Raw genomic sequence first — 25757 nt, 5'->3', positions numbered from 1 at the left:
GAGGGTTGCAGCTACTGTAACTGTGCCCGACTGCTTTTATGACATGACGGTATGCAAATTCATCTGCTGCAGTGTGCCCTGGGAAGGATTTGCACTAGTTGTGCGCATAGTTTGGGGGTGCTTCAGGAACAGTCACCCTTCCGCCTTCCCATGTCAACGTGAAGAGATGCAGCCTCCCTGCAGTTTTCTTTTCCCGTCCCCTGCCGAGAGTTCACTTGTCATGGCTCCGGTCAACCTCCTTCACTTGACGGGGGTGTGCCCAAGCAGGGGCCCTCCTGAGCCCTAGTCCAACTCATACTTACCTGGCAGGGGAGATACCATGATCACGAAGGTGGTTCTCCCAGGGCGAGGCTCATCCATTGCACTCCGGGTGTGCTGATCCCTGCGATTTCCCCAAATGCGGGAAACTCGACTGCATAATTTGTGGTAGTGGGGGACTGCGTTCGCGCTTTCCCCTCATCATCATCTCTGGTAAAAGTCAGATCTTTTTGTGTGCTGCTGGTGCTGTCTCTTCCTTTGCTGTTTCCACCCTTTTCTTCATTTCAACTCTCCCTCCACTGGACCCCTGTGCCCGTTAAGGTGCGCTTCTATCTTTCACTCAGCGCTCTCTTCTCATCTCTACTCCTGTGCGCTGGCTGCATGCTTCCTTGCTTTTTCCGGCCTTGTACTGTGCTTCGCATATACAACCAATACAGGGCGCTGCAGGACCCACACGGTTTCACTTGCTTTGTAAAGTAGGCCCCCAGATTGTGTCAGATATGAGGGGGAGAGAGAAAAAAAACTTTGCTCCCTCATTTCATGCAGTAGCTTGTCTACTTTGTAAAATGGTAGGCCTCGCTGGGCTGCCGTAGTCTTCCTACACATAGTAAGCGTTTAAATTGAGGCGGCGAAAACTAGAAGAAAGAGAGCATTTTTGGTTTGCGTGCAGATTTTGGGCAGGTGGATTGGTGGCAAAACACAAAGTATTTGTCTATGGTGCTTATAAGACAGGGGACAAAAGAAAAAAAATCACATTTGCTTTTGGTTCACTTGCTTGAGAAATACGCTTTTTGGGCCATTTGGGTGAAACAACTTTTGACGTGTTCAAATCAGTAAAAAGACTAATGGCTTTTTTGAGACTACAAAGTCTTTTGAAAGAAAAAAAAAACAAACAAAAACCAAGGTATAATTTGTGTGAGTGCCGCAGGGGGGATAAGAAAGAAAGAAAAAATAAATAAAAAGAAATCCGTGACGACGACGTTCGGACGAGCGCTAACGTCGGAAAATGGTCTCGGTGCGAGGATGAGAAAACCCTCAGCAGCGAGGGGGTTAAATCTCAAGCTGCCTTTTATATTTTATTTTCCAATTTAAGAACCCATTGAGACATAGGACGGTGCACTGCCTGTTGCTTTTCATATGGAGATGAGGGTTGCAGCTACTGTAACTGTGCCCGACTGCTTTTATGACATGACGGTATGCAAATTCATCTGCTGCAGTGTGCCCTGGGAAGGATTTGCACTAGTTGTGCGCATAGTTTGGGGGTGCTTCAGGAACAGTCACCCTTCCGCCTTCCCATGTCAACGTGAAGAGATGCAGCCTCCCTGCAGTTTTCTTTTCCCGTCCCCTGCCGAGAGTTCACTTGTCATGGCTCCGGTCAACCTCCTTCACTTGACGGGGGTGTGCCCAAGCAGGGGCCCTCCTGAGCCCTAGTCCAACTCATACTTACCTGGCAGGGGAGATACCATGATCACGAAGGTGGTTCTCCCAGGGCGAGGCTCATCCATTGCACTCCGGGTGTGCTGATCCCTGCGATTTCCCCAAATGCGGAAAACTCGACTGCATAATTTGTGGTAGTGGGGGACTGCGTTCGCGCTTTCCCCTCATCATCTCTGGTAAAAGTCAGATCTTTTTGTGTGCTGCTGGTGCTGTCTCTTCCTTTGCTGTTTCCACCCTTTTCTTCATTTCAACTCTCCCTCCACTGGACCCCTGTGCCCGTTAAGGTGCGCTTCTATCTTTCACTCAGCGCTCTCTTCTCATCTCTACTCCTGTGCGCTGGCTGCATGCTTCCTTGCTTTTTCCGGCCTTGTACTGTGCTTCGCATATACAACCAATACAGGGCGCTGCAGGACCCACACGGTTTCACTTGCTTTGTAAAGTAGGCCCCCAGATTGTGTCAGATATGAGGGGGAGAGAGAAAAAAAACTTTGCTCCCTCATTTCATGCAGTAGCTTGTCTACTTTGTAAAATGGTAGGCCTCGCTGGGCTGCCGTAGTCTTCCTACACATAGTAAGCGTTTAAATTGAGGCGGCGAAAACTAGAAGAAAGAGAGCATTTTTGGTTTGCGTGCAGATTTTGGGCAGGTGGATTGGTGGCAAAACACAAAGTATTTGTCTATGGTGCTTATAAGACAGGGGACAAAAGAAAAAAAATCACATTTGCTTTTGGTTCACTTGCTTGAGAAATACGCTTTTTGGGCCATTTGGGTGAAACAACTTTTGACGTGTTCAAATCAGTAAAAAGACTAATGGCTTTTTTGAGACTACAAAGTCTTTTGAAAGAAAAAAAAAACAAACAAAAACCAAGGTATAATTTGTGTGAGTGCCGCAGGGGGGATAAGAAAGAAAGAAAAAATAAATAAAAAGAAATCCGTGACGACGACGTTCGGACGAGCGCTAACGTCGGAAAATGGTCTCGGTGCGAGGATGAGAAAACCCTCAGCAGCGAGGGGGTTAAATCTCAAGCTGCCTTTTATATTTTATTTTCCAATTTAAGAACCCATTGAGACATAGGACGGTGCACTGCCTGTTGCTTTTCATATGGAGATGAGGGTTGCAGCTACTGTAACTGTGCCCGACTGCTTTTATGACATGACGGTATGCAAATTCATCTGCTGCAGTGTGCCCTGGGAAGGATTTGCACTAGTTGTGCGCATAGTTTGGGGGTGCTTCAGGAACAGTCACCCTTCCGCCTTCCCATGTCAACGTGAAGAGATGCAGCCTCCCTGCAGTTTTCTTTTCCCGTCCCCTGCCGAGAGTTCACTTGTCATGGCTCCGGTCAACCTCCTTCACTTGACGGGGGTGTGCCCAAGCAGGGGCCCTCCTGAGCCCTAGTCCAACTCATACTTACCTGGCAGGGGAGATACCATGATCACGAAGGTGGTTCTCCCAGGGCGAGGTTCATCCATTGCACTCCAGGTGTGCTGACCCCTGCGATTTCCCCAAATGCGGGAAACTCGACTGCATAATTTGTGGTAGTGGGGGACTGCGTTTGCGCTTTCCCCTGATCATCTCTGGTAAAAGTCAGATCTTTTTGTGTGCTGCTGGTGCTGTCTCTTCCTTTGCTGTTTCCATCCTTTTCTTCATTTCAACCCTCCCTCCACTGGACCCCTGTGCCCGTTAAGGTGCGCTTCTATCTTTCACTCAGCGCTCTCTTCTCATCTCTTCTCCTGTGCGCTGGCTGCATGCTTCCTTGCTTTTTCCGGCCTTGTACTGTGCTTCGCATATACAACCAATACAGGGCGCTGCAGGACCCACACGGTTTCACTTGCTTTGTAAAGTAGGCCCCCAGATTGTGTCAGATATGAGGGGGAGAGAGAAAAAAAACTTTGCTCCCTCATTTCATGCAGTAGCTTGTCTACTTTGTAAAATGGTAGGCCTCGCTGGGCTGCCGTAGTCTTCCTACACATAGTAAGCGTTTAAATTGAGGCGGCGAAAACTAGAAGAAAGAGAGCATTTTTGGTTTGCGTGCAGATTTTGGGCAGGTGGATTGGTGGCAAAACACAAAGTATTTGTCTATGGTGCTTATAAGACGGGGGACAAAAGAAAAAAAATCACATTTGCTTTTGGTTCACTTGCTTGAGAAATACGCTTTTTGGGCCATTTGGGTGAAACAACTTTTGACGTGTTCAAATCAGTAAAAAGACTAATGGCTTTTTTGAGACTACAAAGTCTTTTGAAAGAAAAAACAAACAAACAAAAACCAAGGTATAATTTGTGTGAGTGCCGCAGGGGGGATAAGAAAGAAAGAAAAAATAAATAAAAAGAAATCCGTGACGACGACGTTCGGACGAGCGCTAACGTCGGAAAATGGTCTCGGTGCGAGGATGAGAAAACCCTCAGCAGCGAGGGGGTTAAATCTCAAGCTGCCTTTTATATTTTATTTTCCAATTTAAGAACCCATTGAGACATAGGACGGTGCACTGCCTGTTGCTTTTCATATGGAGATGAGGGTTGCAGCTACTGTAACTGTGCCCGACTGCTTTTATGACATGACGGTCTGCAAATTCATCTGCTGCAGTGTGCCCTGGGAAGGATTTGCACTAGTTGTGCGCATAGTTTGGGGGTGCTTCAGGAACAGTCACCCTTCCGCCTTCCCATGTCAACGTGAAGAGATGCAGCCTCCCTGCAGTTTTCTTTTCCCGTCCCCTGCCGAGAGTTCACTTGTCATGGCTCCGGTCAACCTCCTTCACTTGACGGGGGTGTGCCCAAGCAGGGGCCCTCCTGAGCCCTAGTCCAACTCATACTTACCTGGCAGGGGAGATACCATGATCACGAAGGTGGTTCTCCCAGGGCGAGGCTCATCCATTGCACTCCGGGTGTGCTGACCCCTGCGATTTCCCCAAATGCGGGAAACTCGACTGCATAATTTGTGGTAGTGGGGGACTGCGTTCGCGCTTTCCCCTCATCATCTTTGGTAAAAGTCAGATCTTTTTGTGTGCTGCTGGTGCTGTCTCTTCCTTTGCTGTTTCCATCCTTTTCTTCATTTCAACCCTCCCTCCACTGGACCCCTGTGCCCGTTAAGGTGCGCTTCTATCTTTCACTCAGCGCTCTCTTCTCATCTCTTCTCCTGTGCGCTGGCTGCATGCTTCCTTGCTTTTTCCGGCCTTGTACTGTGCTTCGCATAAACAACCAATACAGGGCGCTGCAGGACCCACACGGTTTCACTTGCTTTGTAAAGTAGGCCCCCAGATTGTGTCAGATATGAGGGGGAGAGAGAAAAAAAACTTTGCTCCCTCATTTCATGCAGTAGCTTGTCTACTTTGTAAAATGGTAGGCCTCGCTGGGCTGCCGTAGTCTTCCTACACATAGTAAGCGTTTAAATTGAGGCGGCGAAAACTAGAAGAAAGAGAGCATTTTTGGTTTGCGTGCAGATTTTGGGCAGGTGGATTGGTGGCAAAACACAAAGTATTTGTCTATGGTGCTTATAAGACGGGGGACAAAAGAAAAAAAATCACATTTGCTTTTGATTCACTTGCTTGAGAAATACGCTTTTTGGGCCATTTGGGTGAAACAACTTTTGACGTGTTCAAATCAGTAAAAAGACTAATGGCTTTTTTGAGACTACAAAGTCTTTTGAAAGAAAAAACAAACAAACAAAAACCAAGGTATAATTTGTGTGAGTGCCGCAGGGGGGATAAGAAAGAAAGAAAAAATAAATAAAAAGAAATCCGTGACGACGACGTTCGGACGAGCGCTAACGTCGGAAAATGGTCTCGGTGCGAGGATGAGAAAACCCTCAGCAGCGAGGGGGTTAAATCTCAAGCTGCCTTTTATATTTTATTTTCCAATTTAAGAACCCATTGAGACATAGGACGGTGCACTGCCTGTTGCTTTTCATATGGAGATGAGGGTTGCAGCTACTGTAACTGTGCCCGACTGCTTTTATGACATGACGGTCTGCAAATTCATCTGCTGCAGTGTGCCCTGGGAAGGATTTGCACTAGTTGTGCGCATAGTTTGGGGGTGCTTCAGGAACAGTCACCCTTCCGCCTTCCCATGTCAACGTGAAGAGATGCAGCCTCCCTGCAGTTTTCTTTTCCCGTCCCCTGCCGAGAGTTCACTTGTCATGGCTCCGGTCAACCTCCTTCACTTGACGGGGGTGTGCCCAAGCAGGGGCCCTCCTGAGCCCTAGTCCAACTCATACTTACCTGGCAGGGGAGATACCATGATCACGAAGGTGGTTCTCCCAGGGCGAGGCTCATCCATTGCACTCCGGGTGTGCTGACCCCTGCGATTTCCCCAAATGCGGGAAACTCGACTGCATAATTTGTGGTAGTGGGGGACTGCGTTCGCGCTTTCCCCTCATCATCTCTGGTAAAAGTCAGATCTTTTTGTGTGCTGCTGGTGCTGTCTCTTCCTTTGCTGTTTCCATCCTTTTCTTCATTTCAACCCTCCCTCCACTGGACCCCTGTGCCCGTTAAGGTGCGCTTCTATCTTTCACTCAGCGCTCTCTTCTCATCTCTTCTCCTGTGCGCTGGCTGCATGCTTCCTTGCTTTTTCCGGCCTTGTACTGTGCTTCGCATATACAACCAATACAGGGCGCTGCAGGACCCACACGGTTTCACTTGCTTTGTAAAGTAGGCCCCCAGATTGTGTCAGATATGAGGGGGAGAGACAAAAAAAACTTTGCTCCCTCATTTCATGCAGTAGCTTGTCTACTTTGTAAAATGGTAGGCCTCGCTGGGCTGCCGTAGTCTTCCTACACATAGTAAGCGTTTAAATTGAGGCGGCGAAAACTAGAAGAAAGAGAGCATTTTTGGTTTGCGTGCAGATTTTGGGCAGGTGGATTGGTGGCAAAACACAAAGTATTTGTCTATGGTGCTTATAAGACGGGGGACAAAAGAAAAAAAATCACATTTGCTTTTGGTTCACTTGCTTGAGAAATACGCTTTTTGGGCCATTTGGGTGAAACAACTTTTGACGTGTTCAAATCAGTAAAAAGACTAATGGCTTTTTTGAGACTACAAAGTCTTTTGAAAGAAAAAAACAAAAAACAAAAACCAAGGTATAATTTGTGTGAGTGCCGCAGGGGGGATAAGAAAGAAAGAAAAAATAAATAAAAAGAAATCCGTGACGACGACGTTCGGACGAGCGCTAACGTCGGAAAATGGTCTCGGTGCGAGGATGAGAAAACCCTCAGCAGCGAGGGGGTTAAATCTCAAGCTGCCTTTTATATTTTATTTTCCAATTTAAGAACCCATTGAGACATAGGACGGTGCACTGCCTGTTGCTTTTCATATGGAGATGAGGGTTGCAGCTACTGTAACTGTGCCCGACTGCTTTTATGACATGACGGTATGCAAATTCATCTGCTGCAGTGTGCCCTGGGAAGGATTTGCACTAGTTGTGCGCATAGTTTGGGGGTGCTTCAGGAACAGTCACCCTTCCGCCTTCCCATGTCAACGTGAAGAGATGCAGCCTCCCTGCAGTTTTCTTTTCCCGTCCCCTGCCGAGAGTTCACTTGTCATGGCTCCGGTCAACCTCCTTCACTTGACGGGGGGGTGCCCAAGCAGGGGCCCTCCTGAGCCCTAGTCCAACTCATACTTACCTGGCAGGGGAGATACCATGATCACGAAGGTGGTTCTCCCAGGGCGAGGCTCATCCATTGCACTCCAGGTGTGCTGACCCCTGCGATTTCCCCAAATGCGGGAAACTCGACTGCATAATTTGTGGTAGTGGGGGACTGCGTTCGCGCTTTCCCCTCATCATCTCTGGTAAAAGTCAGATCTTTTTGTGTGCTGCTGGTGCTGTCTCTTCCTTTGCTGTTTCCATCCTTTTCTTCATTTCAACCCTCCCTCCACTGGACCCCTGTGCCCGTTAAGGTGCGCTTCTATCTTTCACTCAGCGCTCTCTTCTCATCTCTTCTCCTGTGCGCTGGCTGCATGCTTCCTTGCTTTTTCCGGCCTTGTACTGTGCTTCGCATATACAACCAATACAGGGCGCTGCAGGACCCACACGGTTTCACTTGCTTTGTAAAGTAGGCCCCCAGATTGTGTCAGATATGAGGGGGAGAGAGAAAAAAAACTTTGCTCCCTCATTTCATGCAGTAGCTTGTCTACTTTGTAAAATGGTAGGCCTCGCTGGGCTGCCGTAGTCTTCCTACACATAGTAAGCGTTTAAATTGAGGCGGCGAAAACTAGAAGAAAGAGAGCATTTTTGGTTTGCGTGCAGATTTTGGGCAGGTGGATTGGTGGCAAAACACAAAGTATTTGTCTATGGTGCTTATAAGACGGGGGACAAAAGAAAAAAAATCACATTTGCTTTTGGTTCACTTGCTTGAGAAATACGCTTTTTGGGCCATTTGGGTGAAACAACTTTTGACGTGTTCAAATCAGTAAAAAGACTAATGGCTTTTTTGAGACTACAAAGTCTTTTGAAAGAAAAAACAAACAAACAAAAACCAAGGTATAATTTGTGTGAGTGCCGCAGGGGGGATAAGAAAGAAAGAAAAAATAAATAAAAAGAAATCCGTGACGACGACGTTCGGACGAGCGCTAACGTCGGAAAATGGTCTCGGTGCGAGGATGAGAAAACCCTCAGCAGTGAGGGGGTTAAATCTCAAGCTGCCTTTTATATTTTATTTTCCAATTTAAGAACCCATTGAGACATAGGACGGTGCACTGCCTGTTGCTTTTCATATGGAGATGAGGGTTGCAGCTACTGTAACTGTGCCCGACTGCTTTTATGACATGACGGTATGCAAATTCATCTGCTGCAGTGTGCCCTGGGAAGGATTTGCACTAGTTGTGCGCATAGTTTGGGGGTGCTTCAGGAACAGTCACCCTTCCGCCTTCCCATGTCAACGTGAAGAGATGCAGCCTCCCTGCAGTTTTCTTTTCCCGTCCCCTACCGAGAGTTCACTTGTCATGGCTCCGGTCAACCTCCTTCACTTGACGGGGGTGTGCCCAAGCAGGGGCCCTCCTGAGCCCTAGTCCAACTCATACTTACCTGGCAGGGGAGATACCATGATCACGAAGGTGGTTCTCCCAGGGCGAGGCTCATCCATTGCACTCCGGGTGTGCTGATCCCTGCGATTTCCCCAAATGCGGGAAACTCGACTGCATAATTTGTGGTAGTGGGGGACTGCGTTCGCGCTTTCCCCTCATCATCTCTGGTAAAAGTCAGATCTTTTTGTGTGCTGCTGGTGCTGTCTCTTCCTTTGCTGTTTCCACCCTTTTCTTCATTTCAACTCTCCCTCCACTGGACCCCTGTGCCCGTTAAGGTGCGCTTCTATCTTTCACTCAGCGCTCTCTTCTCATCTCTACTCCTGTGCGCTGGCTGCATGCTTCCTTGCTTTTTCCGGCCTTGTACTGTGCTTCGCATATACAACCAATACAGGGCGCTGCAGGACCCACACGGTTTCACTTGCTTTGTAAAGTAGGCCCCCAGATTGTGTCAGATATGAGGGGGAGAGAGAAAAAAAACTTTGCTCCCTCATTTCATGCAGTAGCTTGTCTACTTTGTAAAATGGTAGGCCTCGCTGGGCTGCCGTAGTCTTCCTACACATAGTAAGCGTTTAAATTGAGGCGGCGAAAACTAGAAGAAAGAGAGCATTTTTGGTTTGCGTGCAGATTTTGGGCAGGTGGATTGGTGGCAAAACACAAAGTATTTGTCTATGGTGCTTATAAGACAGGGGACAAAAGAAAAAAAATCACATTTGCTTTTGGTTCACTTGCTTGAGAAATACGCTTTTTGGGCCATTTGGGTGAAACAACTTTTGACGTGTTCAAATCAGTAAAAAGACTAATGGCTTTTTTGAGACTACAAAGTCTTTTGAAAGAAAAAAAAAACAAACAAAAACCAAGGTATAATTTGTGTGAGTGCCGCAGGGGGGATAAGAAAGAAAGAAAAAATAAATAAAAAGAAATCCGTGACGACGACGTTCGGACGAGCGCTAACGTCGGAAAATGGTCTCGGTGCGAGGATGAGAAAACCCTCAGCAGCGAGGGGGTTAAATCTCAAGCTGCCTTTTATATTTTATTTTCCAATTTAAGAACCCATTGAGACATAGGACGGTGCACTGCCTGTTGCTTTTCATATGGAGATGAGGGTTGCAGCTACTGTAACTGTGCCCGACTGCTTTTATGACATGACGGTATGCAAATTCATCTGCTGCAGTGTGCCCTGGGAAGGATTTGCACTAGTTGTGCGCATAGTTTGGGGGTGCTTCAGGAACAGTCACCCTTCCGCCTTCCCATGTCAACGTGAAGAGATGCAGCCTCCCTGCAGTTTTCTTTTCCCGTCCCCTGCCGAGAGTTCACTTGTCATGGCTCCGGTCAACCTCCTTCACTTGACGGGGGTGTGCCCAAGCAGGGGCCCTCCTGAGCCCTAGTCCAACTCATACTTACCTGGCAGGTGAGATACCATGATCACGAAGGTGGTTCTCCCAGGGCGAGGTTCATCCATTGCACTCCAGGTGTGCTGACCCCTGCGATTTCCCCAAATGCGGGAAACTCGACTGCATAATTTGTGGTAGTGGGGGACTGCGTTTGCGCTTTCCCCTGATCATCTCTGGTAAAAGTCAGATCTTTTTGTGTGCTGCTGGTGCTGTCTCTTCCTTTGCTGTTTCCATCCTTTTCTTCATTTCAACCCTCCCTCCACTGGACCCCTGTGCCCGTTAAGGTGCGCTTCTATCTTTCACTCAGCGCTCTCTTCTCATCTCTTCTCCTGTGCGCTGGCTGCATGCTTCCTTGCTTTTTCCGGCCTTGTACTGTGCTTCGCATATACAACCAATACAGGGCGCTGCAGGACCCACACGGTTTCACTTGCTTTGTAAAGTAGGCCCCCAGATTGTGTCAGATATGAGGGGGAGAGAGAAAAAAAACTTTGCTCCCTCATTTCATGCAGTAGCTTGTCTACTTTGTAAAATGGTAGGCCTCGCTGGGCTGCCGTAGTCTTCCTACACATAGTAAGCGTTTAAATTGAGGCGGCGAAAACTAGAAGAAAGAGAGCATTTTTGGTTTGCGTGCAGATTTTGGGCAGGTGGATTGGTGGCAAAACACAAAGTATTTGTCTATGGTGCTTATAAGACGGGGGACAAAAGAAAAAAAATCACATTTGCTTTTGGTTCACTTGCTTGAGAAATACGCTTTTTGGGCCATTTGGGTGAAACAACTTTTGACGTGTTCAAATCAGTAAAAAGACTAATGGCTTTTTTGAGACTACAAAGTCTTTTGAAAGAAAAAACAAACAAACAAAAACCAAGGTATAATTTGTGTGAGTGCCGCAGGGGGGATAAGAAAGAAAGAAAAAAGAAATAAAAAGAAATCCGTGACGACGACGTTCGGACGAGCGCTAACGTCGGAAAATGGTCTCGGTGCGAGGATGAGAAAACCCTCAGCAGCGAGGGGGTTAAATCTCAAGCTGCCTTTTATATTTTATTTTCCAATTTAAGAACCCATTGAGACATAGGACGGTGCACTGCCTGTTGCTTTTCATATGGAGATGAGGGTTGCAGCTACTGTAACTGTGCCCGACTGCTTTTATGACATGACGGTATGCAAATTCATCTGCTGCAGTGTGCCCTGGGAAGGATTTGCACTAGTTGTGCGCATAGTTTGGGGGTGCTTCAGGAACAGTCACCCTTCCGCCTTCCCATGTCAACGTGAAGAGATGCAGCCTCCCTGCAGTTTTCTTTTCCCGTCCCCTGCCGAGAGTTCACTTGTCATGGCTCCGGTCAACCTCCTTCACTTGACGGGGGTGTGCCCAAGCAGGGGCCCTCCTGAGCCCTAGTCCAACTCATACTTACCTGGCAGGGGAGATACCATGATCACGAAGGTGGTTCTCCCAGGGCGAGGCTCATCCATTGCACTCCGGGTGTGCTGACCCCTGCGATTTCCCCAAATGCGGGAAACTCGACTGCATAATTTGTGGTAGTGGGGGACTGCGTTCGCGCTTTTCCCTGATCATCTCTGGTAAAAGTCAGATCTTTTTGTGTGCTGCTGGTGCTGTCTCTTCCTTTGCTGTTTCCATCCTTTTCTTCATTTCAACTCTCCCTCCACTGGACCCCTGTGCCCGTTAAGGTGCGCTTCTATCTTTCACTCAGCGCTCTCTTCTCATCTCTTCTCCTGTGCGCTGGCTGCATGCTTCCTTGCTTTTTCCGGCCTTGTACTGTGCTTCGCATAAACAACCAATACAGGGCGCTGCAGGACCCACACGGTTTCACTTGCTTTGTAAAGTAGGCCCCCAGATTGTGTCAGATATGAGGGGGAGAGAGAAAAAAAACTTTGCTCCCTCATTTCATGCAGTAGCTTGTCTACTTTGTAAAATGGTAGGCCTCGCTGGGCTGCCGTAGTCTTCCTACACATAGTAAGCGTTTAAATTGAGGCGGCGAAAACTAGAAGAAAGAGAGCATTTTTGGTTTGCGTGCAGATTTTGGGCAGGTGGATTGGTGGCAAAACACAAAGTATTTGTCTATGGTGCTTATAAGACGGGGGACAAAAGAAAAAAAATCACATTTGCTTTTGGTTCACTTGCTTGAGAAATACGCTTTTTGGGCCATTTGGGTGAAACAACTTTTGACGTGTTCAAATCAGTAAAAAGACTAATGGCTTTTTTGAGACTACAAAGTCTTTTGAAAGAAAAACAAAAAAAACAAAAACCAAGGTATAATTTGTGTGAGTGCCGCAGGGGGGATAAGAAAGAAAGAAAAGATAAATAAAAAGAAATCCGTGACGACGACGTTCGGACGAGCGCTAACGTCGGAAAATGGTCTCGGTGCGAGGATGAGAAAACCCTCAGCAGCGAGGGGGTTAAATCTCAAGCTGCCTTTTATATTTTATTTTCCAATTTAAGAACCCATTGAGACATAGGACGGTGCACTGCCTGTTGCTTTTCATATGGAGATGAGGGTTGCAGCTACTGTAACTGTGCCCGACTGCTTTTATGACATGACGGTATGCAAATTCATCTGCTGCAGTGTGCCCTGGGAAGGATTTGCACTAGTTGTGCGCATAGTTTGGGGGTGCTTCAGGAACAGTCACCCTTCCGCCTTCCCATGTCAACGTGAAGAGATGCAGCCTCCCAGCAGTTTTCTTTTCCCGTCCCCTGCCGAGAGTTCACTTGTCATGACTCCGGTCAACCTCCTTCACTTGACGGGGGTGTGCCCAAGCAGGGGCCCTCCTGAGCCCTAGTCCAACTCATACTTACCTGGCAGGGGAGATACCATGATCACGAAGGTGGTTCTCCCAGGGCGAGGCTCATCCATTGCACTCCGGGTGTGCTGACCCCTGCGATTTCCCCAAATGCGGGAAACTCGACTGCATAATTTGTGGTAGTGGGGGACTGCGTTCGCGCTTTCCCCTGATCATCTCTGGTAAAAGTCAGATCTTTTTGTGTGCTGCTGGTGCTGTCTCTTCCTTTGCTGTTTCCATCCTTTTCTTCATTTCAACTCTCCCTCCACTGGACCCCTGTGCCCGTTAAGGTGCGCTTCTATCTTTCACTCAGCGCTCTCTTCTCATCTCTTCTCCTGTGCGCTGGCTGCATGCTTCCTTGCTTTTTCCGGCCTTGTACTGTGCTTCGCATATACAACCAATACAGGGCGCTGCAGGACCCACACGGTTTCACTTGCTTTGTAAAGTAGGCCCCCAGATTGTGTCAGATATGAGGGGGAGAGAGAAAAAAAACTTTGCTCCCTCATTTCATGCAGTAGCTTGTCTACTTTGTAAAATGGTAGGCCTCGCTGGGCTGCCGTAGTCTTCCTACACATAGTAAGCGTTTAAATTGAGGCGGCGAAAACTAGAAGAAAGAGAGCATTTTTGGTTTGCGTGCAGATTTTGGGCAGGTGGATTGGTGGCAAAACACAAAGTATTTGTCTATGGTGCTTATAAGACGGGGGACAAAAGAAAAAAAATCACATTTGCTTTTGGTTCACTTGCTTGAGAAATACGCTTTTTGGGCCATTTGGGTGAAACAACTTTTGACGTGTTCAAATCAGTAAAAAGACTAATGGCTTTTTTGAGACTACAAAGTCTTTTGAAAGAAAAAACAAACAAACAAAAACCAAGGTATAATTTGTGTGAGTGCCGCAGGGGGGATAAGAAAGAAAGAAAAAAGAAATAAAAAGAAATCCGTGACGACGTTCGGACGAGCGCTAACGTCGGAAAATGGTCTCGGTGCGAGGATGAGAAAACCCTCAGCAGCGAGGGGGTTAAATCTCAAGCTGCCTTTTATATTTTATTTTCCAATTTAAGAACCCATTGAGACATAGGACGGTGCACTGCCTGTTGCTTTTCATATGGAGATGAGGGTTGCAGCTACTGTAACTGTGCCCGACTGCTTTTATGACATGACGGTATGCAAATTCATCTGCTGCAGTGTGCCCTGGGAAGGATTTGCACTAGTTGTGCGCATAGTTTGGGGGTGCTTCAGGAACAGTCACCCTTCCGCCTTCCCATGTCAACGTGAAGAGATGCAGCCTCCCTGCAGTTTTCTTTTCCCGTCCCCTGCCGAGAGTTCACTTGTCATGGCTCCGGTCAACCTCCTTCACTTGACGGGGGTGTGCCCAAGCAGGGGCCCTCCTGAGCCCTAGTCCAACTCATACTTACCTGGCAGGGGAGATACCATGATCACGAAGGTGGTTCTCCCAGGGCGAGGCTCATTCATTGCACTCCGGGTGTGCTGACCCCTGCGATTTCCCCAAATGCGGGAAACTCGACTGCATAATTTGTGGTAGTGGGGGACTGCGTTCGCGCTTTCCCCTGATCATCTCTGGTAAAAGTCAGATCTTTTTGTGTGCTGCTGGTGCTGTCTCTTCCTTTGCTGTTTCCATCCTTTTCTTCATTTCAACCCTCCCTCCACTGGACCCCTGTGCCCGTTAAGGTGCGCTTCTATCTTTCACTCAGCGCTCTCTTCTCATCTCTTCTCCTGTGCGCTGGCTGCATGCTTCCTTGCTTTTTCCGGCCTTGTACTGTGCTTCGCATAAACAACCAATACAGGGCGCTGCAGGACCCACACGGTTTCACTTGCTTTGTAAAGTAGGCCCCCAGATTGTGTCAGATATGAGGGGGAGAGAGAAAAAAAACTTTGCTCCCTCATTTCATGCAGTAGCTTGTCTACTTTGTAAAATGGTAGGCCTCGCTGGGCTGCCGTAGTCTTCCTACACATAGTAAGCGTTTAAATTGAGGCGGCGAAAACTAGAAGAAAGAGAGCATTTTTGGTTTGCGTGCAGATTTTGGGCAGGTGGATTGGTGGCAAAACGCAAAGTATTTGTCTATGGTGCTTATAAGACGGGGGACAAAAGAAAAAAAATCACATTTGCTTTTGGTTCACTTGCTTGAGAAATACGCTTTTTGGGCCATTTGGGTGAAACAACTTTTGACGTGTTCAAATCAGTAAAAAGACTAATGGCTTTTTTGAGACTACAAAGTCTTTTGAAAGAAAAAACAAACAAACAAAAACCAAGGTATAATTTGTGTGAGTGCCGCAGGGGGGATAAGAAAGAAAGAAAAAAGAAATAAAAAGAAATCCGTGACGACGACGTTCGGACGAGCGCTAACGTCGGAAAATGGTCTCGGTGCGAGGATGAGAAAACACTCAGCAGCGAGGGGGTTAAATCTCAAGCTGCCTTTTATATTTTATTTTCCAATTTAAGAACCCATTGAGACATAGGACGGTGCACTGCCTGTTGCTTTTCATATGGAGATGAGGGTTGCAGCTACTGTAACTGTGCCCGACTGCTTTTATGACATGACGGTATGCAAATTCATCTGCTGCAGTGTGCCCTGGGAAGGATTTGCACTAGTTGTGCGCATAGTTTGGGGGTGCTTCAGGAACAGTCACCCTTCCGCCTTCCCATGTCAACGTGAAGAGATGCAGCCTCCCTGCAGTTTTCTTTTCCCGTCCCCTGCCGAGAGTTCACTTGTCATGGCTCCGGTCAACCTCCTTCACTTGACGGGGGTGTGCCCAAGCAGGGGCCCTCCTGAGCCCTAGTCCAACTCATACTTACCTGGCAGGGGAGATACCATGATCACGAAGGTGGTTCTCCCAGGGCGAGGCTCATTCATTGCACTCTGGGTGTGCTGACCCCTGCGATTTCCCCAAATGCGGGAAACTCGACTGCATAATTTGTGGTAGTGGGGGACTGCGTTCGCGCTTTCCCCTGATCATCTCTGGTAAAAGTCAGATCTTTTTGTGTGCTGCTGGTGCTGTCTCTTCCTTTGCTGTTTCCATCCTTTTCTTCATTTCAACCCTCCCTCCACTGGACCCCTGTGCCCGTTAAGGTGCGCTTCTATCTTTCACTCAGCGCTCTCTTCTCATCTCTTCTCCTGTGCGCTGGCTGCATGCTTCCTTGCTTTTTCCGGCCTTGTACTGTGCTTCGCATAAACAACCAATACAGGGCGCTGCAGGACCCACACGGTTTCACTTGCTTTGTAAAGTAGGCCCCCAGATTGTGTCAGATATGAGGGGGAGAGAGAAAAAAAACTTTGCTCCCTCATTTCATGCAGTAGCTTGTCTACTTTGTAAAATGGTAGGCCTCGCTGGGCTGCCGTAGTCTTCCTACACATAGTAAGCGTTTAAATTGAGGCGGCGAAAACTAGAAGAAAGAGAGCATTTTTGGTTTGCGTGCAGATTTTGGGCAGGTGGATTGGTGGCAAAACACAAAGTATTTGTCTATGGTGCTTATAAGACGGGGGACAAAAGAAAAAAAATCACATTTGCTTTTGGTTCACTTGCTTGAGAAATACGCTTTTTGGGCCATTTGGGTGAAACAACTTTTGACGTGTTCAAATCAGTAAAAAGACTAATGGCTTTTTTGAGACTACAAAGTCTTTTGAAAGAAAAAAAAAACAAACAAAAACCAAGGTATAATTTGTGTGAGTGCCGCAGGGGGGATAAGAAAGAAAGAAAAAATAAATAAAAAGAAATCCGTGACGACAACGTTCGGACGAGCGCTAACGTCGGAAAATGGTCTCGGTGCGAGGATGAGAAAACCCTCAGCAGCGAGGGGGTTAAATCTCAAGCTGCCTTTTATATTTTTTTTTCCAATTTAAGAACCCATTGAGACATAGGACGGTGCACTGCCTGTTGCTTTTCATATGGAGATGAGGGTTGCAGCTACTGTAACTGTGCCCGACTGCTTTTATGACATGACGGTATGCAAATTCATCTGCTGCAGTGTGCCCTGGGAAGGATTTGCACTAGTTGTGCGCATAGTTTGGGGGTGCTTCAGGAACAGTCACCCTTCCGCCTTCCCATGTCAACGTGAAGAGATGCAGCCTCCCTGCAGTTTTCTTTTCCCGTCCCCTGCCGAGAGTTCACTTGTCATGGCTCCGGTCAACCTCCTTCACTTGACGGGGGTGTGCCCAAGCAGGGGCCCTCCTGAGCCCTAGTCCAACTCATACTTACCTGGCAGGGGAGATACCATGATCACGAAGGTGGTTCTCCCAGGGCGAGGCTCATCCATTGCACTCCGGGTGTGCTGACCCCTGCGATTTCCCCAAATGCGGGAAACTCGACTGCATAATTTGTGGTAGTGGGGGACTGCGTTCGCGCTTTCCCCTCATCATCTCTGGTAAAAGTCAGATCTTTTTGTGTGCTGCTGGTGCTGTCTCTTCCTTTGCTGTTTCCATCCTTTTCTTCATTTCAACCCTCCCTCCACTGGACCCCTGTGCCCGTTAAGGTGCGCTTCTATCTTTCACTCAGCGCTCTCTTCTCATCTCTTCTCCTGTGCGCTGGCTGCATGCTTCCTTGCTTTTTCCGGCCTTGTACTGTGCTTCGCATAAACAACCAATACAGGGCGCTGCAGGACCCACACGGTTTCACTTGCTTTGTAAAGTAGGCCCCCAGATTGTGTCAGATATGAGGGGGAGAGAGAAAAAAAACTTTGCTCCCTCATTTCATGCAGTAGCTTGTCTACTTTGTAAAATGGTAGGCCTCGCTGGGCTGCCGTAGTCTTCCTACACATAGTAAGCGTTTAAATTGAGGCGGCGAAAACTAGAAGAAAGAGAGCATTTTTGGTTTGCGTGCAGATTTTGGGCAGGTGGATTGGTGGCAAAACACAAAGTATTTGTCTATGGTGCTTATAAGACGGGGGACAAAAGAAAAAAAATCACATTTGCTTTTGGTTCACTTGCTTGAGAAATACGCTTTTTGGGCCATTTGGGTGAAACAACTTTTGACGTGTTCAAATCAGTAAAAAGACTAATGGCTTTTTTGAGACTACAAAGTCTTTTGAAAGAAAAAACAAACAAACAAAAACCAAGGTATAATTTGTGTGAGTGCCGCAGGGGGGATAAGAAAGAAAGAAAAAATAAATAAAAAGAAATCCGTGACGACGACGTTCGGACGAGCGCTAACGTCGGAAAATGGTCTCGGTGCGAGGATGAGAAAACCCTCAGCAGCGAGGGGGTTAAATCTCAAGCTGCCTTTTATATTTTATTTTCCAATTTAAGAACCCATTGAGACATAGGACGGTGCACTGCCTGTTGCTTTTCATATGGAGATGAGGGTTGCAGCTACTGTAACTGTGCCCGACTGCTTTTATGACATGACGGTATGCAAATTCATCTGCTGCAGTGTGCCCTGGGAAGGATTTGCACTAGTTGTGCGCATAGTTTGGGGGTGCTTCAGGAACAGTCACCCTTCCGCCTTCCCATGTCAACGTGAAGAGATGCAGCCTCCCTGCAGTTTTCTTTTCCCGTCCCCTGCCGAGAGTTCACTTGTCATGGCTCCGGTCAACCTCCTTCACTTGACGGGGGTGTGCCCAAGCAGGGGCCCTCCTGAGCCCTAGTCCAACTCATACTTACCTGGCAGGGGAGATACCATGATCATGAAGGTGGTTCTCCCAGGGCGAGGCTCATCCATTGCACTCCGGGTGTGCTGACCCCTGCGATTTCCCCAAATGCGGGAAACTCGACTGCATAATTTGTGGTAGTGGGGGACTGCGTTCGCGCTTTCCCCTCATCATCTCTGGTAAAAGTCAGATCTTTTTGTGTGCTGCTGGTGCTGTCTCTTCCTTTGCTGTTTCCATCCTTTTCTTCATTTCAACCCTCCCTCCACTGGACCCCTGTGCCCGTTAAGGTGCGCTTCTATCTTTCACTCAGCGCTCTCTTCTCATCTCTTCTCCTGTGCGCTGGCTGCATGCTTCCTTGCTTTTTCCGGCCTTGTACTGTGCTTCGCATATACAACCAATACAGGGCGCTGCAGGACCCACACGGTTTCACTTGCTTTGTAAAGTAGGCCCCCAGATTGTGTCAGATATGAGGGGGAGAGAGAAAAAAAACTTTGCTCCCTCATTTCATGCAGTAGCTTGTCTACTTTGTAAAATGGTAGGCCTCGCTGGGCTGCCGTAGTCTTCCTACACATAGTAAGCGTTTAAATTGAGGCGGCGAAAACTAGAAGAAAGAGAGCATTTTTGGTTTGCGTGCAGATTTTGGGCAGGTGGATTGGTGGCAAAACACAAAGTATTTGTCTATGGTGCTTATAAGACGGGGGACAAAAGAAAAAAAATCACATTTGCTTTTGGTTCACTTGCTTGAGAAATACGCTTTTTGGGCCATTTGGGTGAAACAACTTTTGACGTGTTCAAATCAGTAAAAAGACTAATGGCTTTTTTGAGACTACAAAGTCTTTTGAAAGAAAAAACAAACAAACAAAAACCAAGGTATAATTTGTGTGAGTGCCGCAGGGGGGATAAGAAAGAAAGAAAAAATAAATAAAAAGAAATCCGTGACGACGACGTTCGGACGAGCGCTAACGTCGGAAAATGGTCTCGGTGCGAGGATGAGAAAACCCTCAGCAGCGAGGGGGTTAAATCTCAAGCTGCCTTTTATATTTTATTTTCCAATTTAAGAACCCATTGAGACATAGGACGGTGCACTGCCTGTTGCTTTTCATATGGAGATGAGGGTTGCAGCTACTGTAACTGTGCCCGACTGCTTTTATGACATGACGGTATGCAAATTCATCTGCTGCAGTGTGCCCTGGGAAGGATTTGCACTAGTTGTGCGCATAGTTTGGGGGTGCTTCAGGAACAGTCACCCTTCCGCCTTCCCATGTCAACGTGAAGAGATGCAGCCTCCCTGCAGTTTTCTTTTCCCGTCCCCTGCCGAGAGTTCACTTGTCATGGCTCCGGTCAACCTCCTTCACTTGACGGGGGTGTGCCCAAGCAGGGGCCCTCCTGAGCCCTAGTCCAACTCATACTTACCTGGCAGGGGAGATACCATGATCACGAAGGTGGTTCTCCCAGGGCGAGGTTCATCCATTGCACTCCAGGTGTGCTGACCCCTGCGATTTCCCCAAATGCGGGAAACTCGACTGCATAATTTGTGGTAGTGGGGGACTGCGTTTGCGCTTTCCCCTGATCATCTCTGGTAAAAGTCAGATCTTGTTGTGTGCTGCTGGTGCTGTCTCTTCCTTTGCTGTTTCCATCCTTTTCTTCATTTCAACTCTCCCTCCACTGGACCCCTGTGCCCGTTAAGGTGCGCTTCTATCTTTCACTCAGCGCTCTCTTCTCATCTCTTCTCCTGTGCGCTGGCTGCATGCTTCCTTGCTTTTTCCGGCCTTGTACTGTGCTTCGCATATACAACCAATACAGGGCGCTGCAGGACCCACACGGTTTCACTTGCTTTGTAAAGTAGGCCCCCAGATTGTGTCAGATATGAGGGGGAGAGAGAAAAAAAACTTTGCTCCCTCATTTCATGCAGTAGCTTGTCTACTTTGTAAAATGGTAGGCCTCGCTGGGCTGCCGTAGTCTTCCTACACATAGTAAGCGTTTAAATTGAGGCGGCGAAAACTAGAAGAAAGAGAGCATTTTTGGTTTGCGTGCAGATTTTGGGCAGGTGGATTGGTGGCAAAACACAAAGTATTTGTCTATGGTGCTTATAAGACGGGGGACAAAAGAAAAAAAATCACATTTGCTTTTGGTTCACTTGCTTGAGAAATACGCTTTTTGGGCCATTTGGGTGAAACAACTTTTGACGTGTTCAAATCAGTAAAAAGACTAATGGCTTTTTTGAGACTACAAAGTCTTTTGAAAGAAAAAACAAACAAACAAAAACCAAGGTATAATTTGTGTGAGTGCCGCAGGGGGGATAAGAAAGAAAGAAAAAAGAAATAAAAAGAAATCCGTGACGACGACGTTCGGACGAGCGCTAACGTCGGAAAATGGTCTCGGTGCGAGGATGAGAAAACACTCAGCAGCGAGGGGGTTAAATCTCAAGCTGCCTTTTATATTTTATTTTCCAATTTAAGAACCCATTGAGACATAGGACGGTGCACTGCCTGTTGCTTTTCATATGGAGATGAGGGTTGCAGCTACTGTAACTGTGCCCGACTGCTTTTATGACATGACGGTATGCAAATTCATCTGCTGCAGTGTGCCCTGGGAAGGATTTGCACTAGTTGTGCGCATAGTTTGGGGGTGCTTCAGGAACAGTCACCCTTCCGCCTTCCCATGTCAACGTGAAGAGATGCAGCCTCCCTGCAGTTTTCTTTTCCCGTCCCCTGCCGAGAGTTCACTTGTCATGGCTCCGGTCAACCTCCTTCACTTGACGGGGGTGTGCCCAAGCAGGGGCCCTCCTGAGCCCTAGTCCAACTCATACTTACCTGGCAGGGGAGATACCATGATCACGAAGGTGGTTCTCCCAGGGCGAGGCTCATTCATTGCACTCTGGGTGTGCTGACCCCTGCGATTTCCCCAAATGCGGGAAACTCGACTGCATAATTTGTGGTAGTGGGGGACTGCGTTCGCGCTTTCCCCTGATCATCTCTGGTAAAAGTCAGATCTTTTTGTGTGCTGCTGGTGCTGTCTCTTCCTTTGCTGTTTCCATCCTTTTCTTCATTTCAACCCTCCCTCCACTGGACCCCTGTGCCCGTTAAGGTGCGCTTCTATCTTTCACTCAGCGCTCTCTTCTCATCTCTTCTCCTGTGCGCTGGCTGCATGCTTCCTTGCTTTTTCCGGCCTTGTACTGTGCTTCGCATAAACAACCAATACAGGGCGCTGCAGGACCCACACGGTTTCACTTGCTTTGTAAAGTAGGCCCCCAGATTGTGTCAGATATGAGGGGGAGAGAGAAAAAAAACTTTGCTCCCTCATTTCATGCAGTAGCTTGTCTACTTTGTAAAATGGTAGGCCTCGCTGGGCTGCCGTAGTCTTCCTACACATAGTAAGCGTTTAAATTGAGGCGGCGAAAACTAGAAGAAAGAGAGCATTTTTGGTTTGCGTGCAGATTTTGGGCAGGTGGATTGGTGGCAAAACACAAAGTATTTGTCTATGGTGCTTATAAGACGGGGGACAAAAGAAAAAAAATCACATTTGCTTTTGGTTCACTTGCTTGAGAAATACGCTTTTTGGGCCATTTGGGTGAAACAACTTTTGACGTGTTCAAATCAGTAAAAAGACTAATGGCTTTTTTGAGACTACAAAGTCTTTTGAAAGAAAAAAAACAAAAACAAAAACCAAGGTATAATTTGTGTGAGTGCCGCAGGGGGGATAAGAAAGAAAGAAAAAATAAATAAAAAGAAATCCGTGACGACGACGTTCGGACGAGCGCTAACGTCGGAAAATGGTCTCGGTGCGAGGATGAGAAAACCCTCAGCAGCGAGGGGGTTAAATCTCAAGCTGCCTTTTATATTTTTTTTTCCAATTTAAGAACCCATTGAGACATAGGACGGTGCACTGCCTGTTGCTTTTCATATGGAGATGAGGGTTGCAGCTACTGTAACTGTGCCCGACTGCTTTTATGACATGACGGTATGCAAATTCATCTGCTGCAGTGTGCCCTGGGAAGGATTTGCACTAGTTGTGCGCATAGTTTGGGGGTGCTTCAGGAACAGTCACCCTTCCGCCTTCCCATGTCAACGTGAAGAGATGCAGCCTCCCTGCAGTTTTCTTTTCCCGTCCCCTGCCGAGAGTTCACTTGTCATGGCTCCGGTCAACCTCCTTCACTTGACGGGGGTGTGCCCAAGCAGGGGCCCTCCTGAGCCCTAGTCCAACTCATACTTACCTGGCAGGGGAGATACCATGATCACGAAGGTGGTTCTCCCAGGGCGAGGCTCATCCATTGCACTCCGGGTGTGCTGACCCCTGCGATTTCCCCAAATGCGGGAAACTCGACTGCATAATTTGTGGTAGTGGGGGACTGCGTTCGCGCTTTCCCCTCATCATCTCTGGTAAAAGTCAGATCTTTTTGTGTGCTGCTGGTGCTGTCTCTTCCTTTGCTGTTTCCATCCTTTTCTTCATTTCAACCCTCCCTCCACTGGACCCCTGTGCCCGTTAAGGTGCGCTTCTATCTTTCACTCAGCGCTCTCTTCTCATCTCTTCTCCTGTGCGCTGGCTGCATGCTTCCTTGCTTTTTCCGGCCTTGTACTGTGCTTCGCATAAACAACCAATACAGGGCGCTGCAGGACCCACACGGTTTCACTTGCTTTGTAAAGTAGGCCCCCAGATTGTGTCAGATATGAGGGGGAGAGAGAAAAAAAACTTTGCTCCCTCATTTCATGCAGTAGCTTGTCTACTTTGTAAAATGGTAGGCCTCGCTGGGCTGCCGTAGTCTTCCTACACATAGTAAGCGTTTAAATTGAGGCGGCGAAAACTAGAAGAAAGAGAGCATTTTTGGTTTGCGTGCAGATTTTGGGCAGGTGGATTGGTGGCAAAACACAAAGTATTTGTCTATGGTGCTTATAAGACGGGGGACAAAAGAAAAAAAATCACATTTGCTTTTGGTTCACTTGCTTGAGAAATACGCTTTTTGGGCCATTTGGGTGAAACAACTTTTGACGTGTTCAAATCAGTAAAAAGACTAATGGCTTTTTTGAGACTACAAAGTCTTTTGAAAGAAAAAACAAACAAACAAAAACCAAGGTATAATTTGTGTGAGTGCCGCAGGGGGGATAAGAAAGAAAGAAAAAATAAATAAAAAGAAATCCGTGACGACGACGTTCGGACGAGCGCTAACGTCGGAAAATGGTCTCGGTGCGAGGATGAGAAAACCCTCAGCAGCGAGGGGGTTAAATCTCAAGCTGCCTTTTATATTTTATTTTCCAATTTAAGAACCCATTGAGACATAGGACGGTGCACTGCCTGTTGCTTTTCATATGGAGATGAGGGTTGCAGCTACTGTAACTGTGCCCGACTGCTTTTATGACATGACGGTATGCAAATTCATCTGCTGCAGTGTGCCCTGGGAAGGATTTGCACTAGTTGTGCGCATAGTTTGGGGGTGCTTCAGGAACAGTCACCCTTCCGCCTTCCCATGTCAACGTGAAGAGATGCAGCCTCCCTGCAGTTTTCTTTTCCCGTCCCCTGCCGAGAGTTCACTTGTCATGGCTCCGGTCAACCTCCTTCACTTGACGGGGGTGTGCCCAAGCAGGGGCCCTCCTGAGCCCTAGTCCAACTCATACTTACCTGGCAGGGGAGATACCATGATCATGAAGGTGGTTCTCCCAGGGCGAGGCTCATCCATTGCACTCCGGGTGTGCTGACCCCTGCGATTTCCCCAAATGCGGGAAACTCGACTGCATAATTTGTGGTAGTGGGGGACTGCGTTCGCGCTTTCCCCTCATCATCTCTGGTAAAAGTCAGATCTTTTTGTGTGCTGCTGGTGCTGTCTCTTCCTTTGCTGTTTCCATCCTTTTCTTCATTTCAACCCTCCCTCCACTGGACCCCTGTGCCCGTTAAGGTGCGCTTCTATCTTTCACTCAGCGCTCTCTTCTCATCTCTTCTCCTGTGCGCTGGCTGCATGCTTCCTTGCTTTTTCCGGCCTTGTACTGTGCTTCGCATATACAACCAATACAGGGCGCTGCAGGACCCACACGGTTTCACTTGCTTTGTAAAGTAGGCCCCCAGATTGTGTCAGATATGAGGGGGAGAGAGAAAAAAAACTTTGCTCCCTCATTTCATGCAGTAGCTTGTCTACTTTGTAAAATGGTAGGCCTCGCTGGGCTGCCGTAGTCTTCCTACACATAGTAAGCGTTTAAATTGAGGCGGCGAAAACTAGAAGAAAGAGAGCATTTTTGGTTTGCGTGCAGATTTTGGGCAGGTGGATTGGTGGCAAAACACAAAGTATTTGTCTATGGTGCTTATAAGACGGGGGACAAAAGAAAAAAAATCACATTTGCTTTTGGTTCACTTGCTTGAGAAATACGCTTTTTGGGCCATTTGGGTGAAACAACTTTTGACGTGTTCAAATCAGTAAAAAGACTAATGGCTTTTTTGAGACTACAAAGTCTTTTGAAAGAAAAAACAAACAAACAAAAACCAAGGTATAATTTGTGTGAGTGCCGCAGGGGGGATAAGAAAGAAAGAAAAAATAAATAAAAAGAAATCCGTGACGACGACGTTCGGACGAGCGCTAACGTCGGAAAATGGTCTCGGTGCGAGGATGAGAAAACCCTCAGCAGCGAGGGGGTTAAATCTCAAGCTGCCTTTTATATTTTATTTTCCAATTTAAGAACCCATTGAGACATAGGACGGTGCACTGCCTGTTGCTTTTCATATGGAGATGAGGGTTGCAGCTACTGTAACTGTGCCCGACTGCTTTTATGACATGACGGTATGCAAATTCATCTGCTGCAGTGTGCCCTGGGAAGGATTTGCACTAGTTGTGCGCATAGTTTGGGGGTGCTTCAGGAACAGTCACCCTTCCGCCTTCCCATGTCAACGTGAAGAGATGCAGCCTCCCTGCAGTTTTCTTTTCCCGTCCCCTGCCGAGAGTTCACTTGTCATGGCTCCGGTCAACCTCCTTCACTTGACGGGGGTGTGCCCAAGCAGGGGCCCTCCTGAGCCCTAGTCCAACTCATACTTACCTGGCAGGGGAGATACCATGATCACGAAGGTGGTTCTCCCAGGGCGAGGCTCATCCATTGCACTCCGGGTGTGCTGACCCCTGCGATTTCCCCAAATGCGGGAAACTCGACTGCATAATTTGTGGTAGTGGGGGACTGCGTTCGCGCTTTTCCCTGATCATCTCTGGTAAAAGTCAGATCTTTTTGTGTGCTGCTGGTGCTGTCTCTTCCTTTGCTGTTTCCATCCTTTTCTTCATTTCAACTCTCCCTCCACTG

General features: G+C 47.7%; 19 non-coding genes across 19 annotated transcripts; all 19 read left to right on the top strand.

The window, feature by feature from the left end:
• Positions 1–294: 294 nt before the first annotated feature.
• LOC134957688 (U1 spliceosomal RNA) lies at positions 295–458 on the top strand. The gene has a single exon (XR_010186712.1). It is a non-coding gene; the product is annotated as a U1 spliceosomal RNA (small nuclear RNA).
• A 1239-nt stretch (positions 459–1697) lies between these two features.
• Positions 1698–1861, top strand: LOC134957649 (U1 spliceosomal RNA). Its single transcript, XR_010186694.1, has one exon. It is a non-coding gene; the product is annotated as a U1 spliceosomal RNA (small nuclear RNA).
• Positions 1862–3097: 1236 nt separating this feature from the next.
• On the top strand, positions 3098–3261 carry LOC134958856 (U1 spliceosomal RNA). Its single transcript, XR_010187127.1, has one exon. It is a non-coding gene; the product is annotated as a U1 spliceosomal RNA (small nuclear RNA).
• Positions 3262–4497: 1236 nt separating this feature from the next.
• Positions 4498–4661, top strand: LOC134955414 (U1 spliceosomal RNA). The gene has a single exon (XR_010185922.1). It is a non-coding gene; the product is annotated as a U1 spliceosomal RNA (small nuclear RNA).
• Positions 4662–5897: 1236 nt separating this feature from the next.
• Positions 5898–6061, top strand: LOC134955403 (U1 spliceosomal RNA). The gene has a single exon (XR_010185921.1). It is a non-coding gene; the product is annotated as a U1 spliceosomal RNA (small nuclear RNA).
• A 1236-nt stretch (positions 6062–7297) lies between these two features.
• On the top strand, positions 7298–7461 carry LOC134958576 (U1 spliceosomal RNA). The gene has a single exon (XR_010187067.1). It is a non-coding gene; the product is annotated as a U1 spliceosomal RNA (small nuclear RNA).
• A 1236-nt stretch (positions 7462–8697) lies between these two features.
• LOC134957679 (U1 spliceosomal RNA) lies at positions 8698–8861 on the top strand. Its single transcript, XR_010186711.1, has one exon. It is a non-coding gene; the product is annotated as a U1 spliceosomal RNA (small nuclear RNA).
• A 1236-nt stretch (positions 8862–10097) lies between these two features.
• On the top strand, positions 10098–10261 carry LOC134959271 (U1 spliceosomal RNA). The gene has a single exon (XR_010187332.1). It is a non-coding gene; the product is annotated as a U1 spliceosomal RNA (small nuclear RNA).
• Positions 10262–11497: 1236 nt separating this feature from the next.
• On the top strand, positions 11498–11661 carry LOC134958136 (U1 spliceosomal RNA). The gene has a single exon (XR_010186886.1). It is a non-coding gene; the product is annotated as a U1 spliceosomal RNA (small nuclear RNA).
• A 1236-nt stretch (positions 11662–12897) lies between these two features.
• LOC134957041 (U1 spliceosomal RNA) lies at positions 12898–13061 on the top strand. Its single transcript, XR_010186409.1, has one exon. It is a non-coding gene; the product is annotated as a U1 spliceosomal RNA (small nuclear RNA).
• A 1233-nt stretch (positions 13062–14294) lies between these two features.
• On the top strand, positions 14295–14458 carry LOC134957854 (U1 spliceosomal RNA). Its single transcript, XR_010186766.1, has one exon. It is a non-coding gene; the product is annotated as a U1 spliceosomal RNA (small nuclear RNA).
• A 1236-nt stretch (positions 14459–15694) lies between these two features.
• On the top strand, positions 15695–15858 carry LOC134957908 (U1 spliceosomal RNA). Its single transcript, XR_010186791.1, has one exon. It is a non-coding gene; the product is annotated as a U1 spliceosomal RNA (small nuclear RNA).
• A 1236-nt stretch (positions 15859–17094) lies between these two features.
• On the top strand, positions 17095–17258 carry LOC134955392 (U1 spliceosomal RNA). Its single transcript, XR_010185920.1, has one exon. It is a non-coding gene; the product is annotated as a U1 spliceosomal RNA (small nuclear RNA).
• A 1236-nt stretch (positions 17259–18494) lies between these two features.
• Positions 18495–18658, top strand: LOC134955193 (U1 spliceosomal RNA). Its single transcript, XR_010185904.1, has one exon. It is a non-coding gene; the product is annotated as a U1 spliceosomal RNA (small nuclear RNA).
• Positions 18659–19894: 1236 nt separating this feature from the next.
• LOC134958849 (U1 spliceosomal RNA) lies at positions 19895–20058 on the top strand. The gene has a single exon (XR_010187126.1). It is a non-coding gene; the product is annotated as a U1 spliceosomal RNA (small nuclear RNA).
• Positions 20059–21294: 1236 nt separating this feature from the next.
• LOC134957902 (U1 spliceosomal RNA) lies at positions 21295–21458 on the top strand. The gene has a single exon (XR_010186789.1). It is a non-coding gene; the product is annotated as a U1 spliceosomal RNA (small nuclear RNA).
• Positions 21459–22694: 1236 nt separating this feature from the next.
• LOC134955381 (U1 spliceosomal RNA) lies at positions 22695–22858 on the top strand. The gene has a single exon (XR_010185919.1). It is a non-coding gene; the product is annotated as a U1 spliceosomal RNA (small nuclear RNA).
• Positions 22859–24094: 1236 nt separating this feature from the next.
• Positions 24095–24258, top strand: LOC134955182 (U1 spliceosomal RNA). Its single transcript, XR_010185903.1, has one exon. It is a non-coding gene; the product is annotated as a U1 spliceosomal RNA (small nuclear RNA).
• A 1236-nt stretch (positions 24259–25494) lies between these two features.
• LOC134958130 (U1 spliceosomal RNA) lies at positions 25495–25658 on the top strand. The gene has a single exon (XR_010186885.1). It is a non-coding gene; the product is annotated as a U1 spliceosomal RNA (small nuclear RNA).
• Positions 25659–25757: the final 99 nt, after the last annotated feature.

Source organism: Pseudophryne corroboree, chromosome 1 (assembly GCF_028390025.1).
Source record: "Pseudophryne corroboree isolate aPseCor3 chromosome 1, aPseCor3.hap2, whole genome shotgun sequence".
NCBI classification, from domain to species: domain Eukaryota; kingdom Metazoa; phylum Chordata; class Amphibia; order Anura; family Myobatrachidae; genus Pseudophryne; species Pseudophryne corroboree.
The sequence above is the reverse complement of the archived record's forward strand: the minus strand, read 5'-3'. Positions and strand labels throughout refer to the sequence as shown.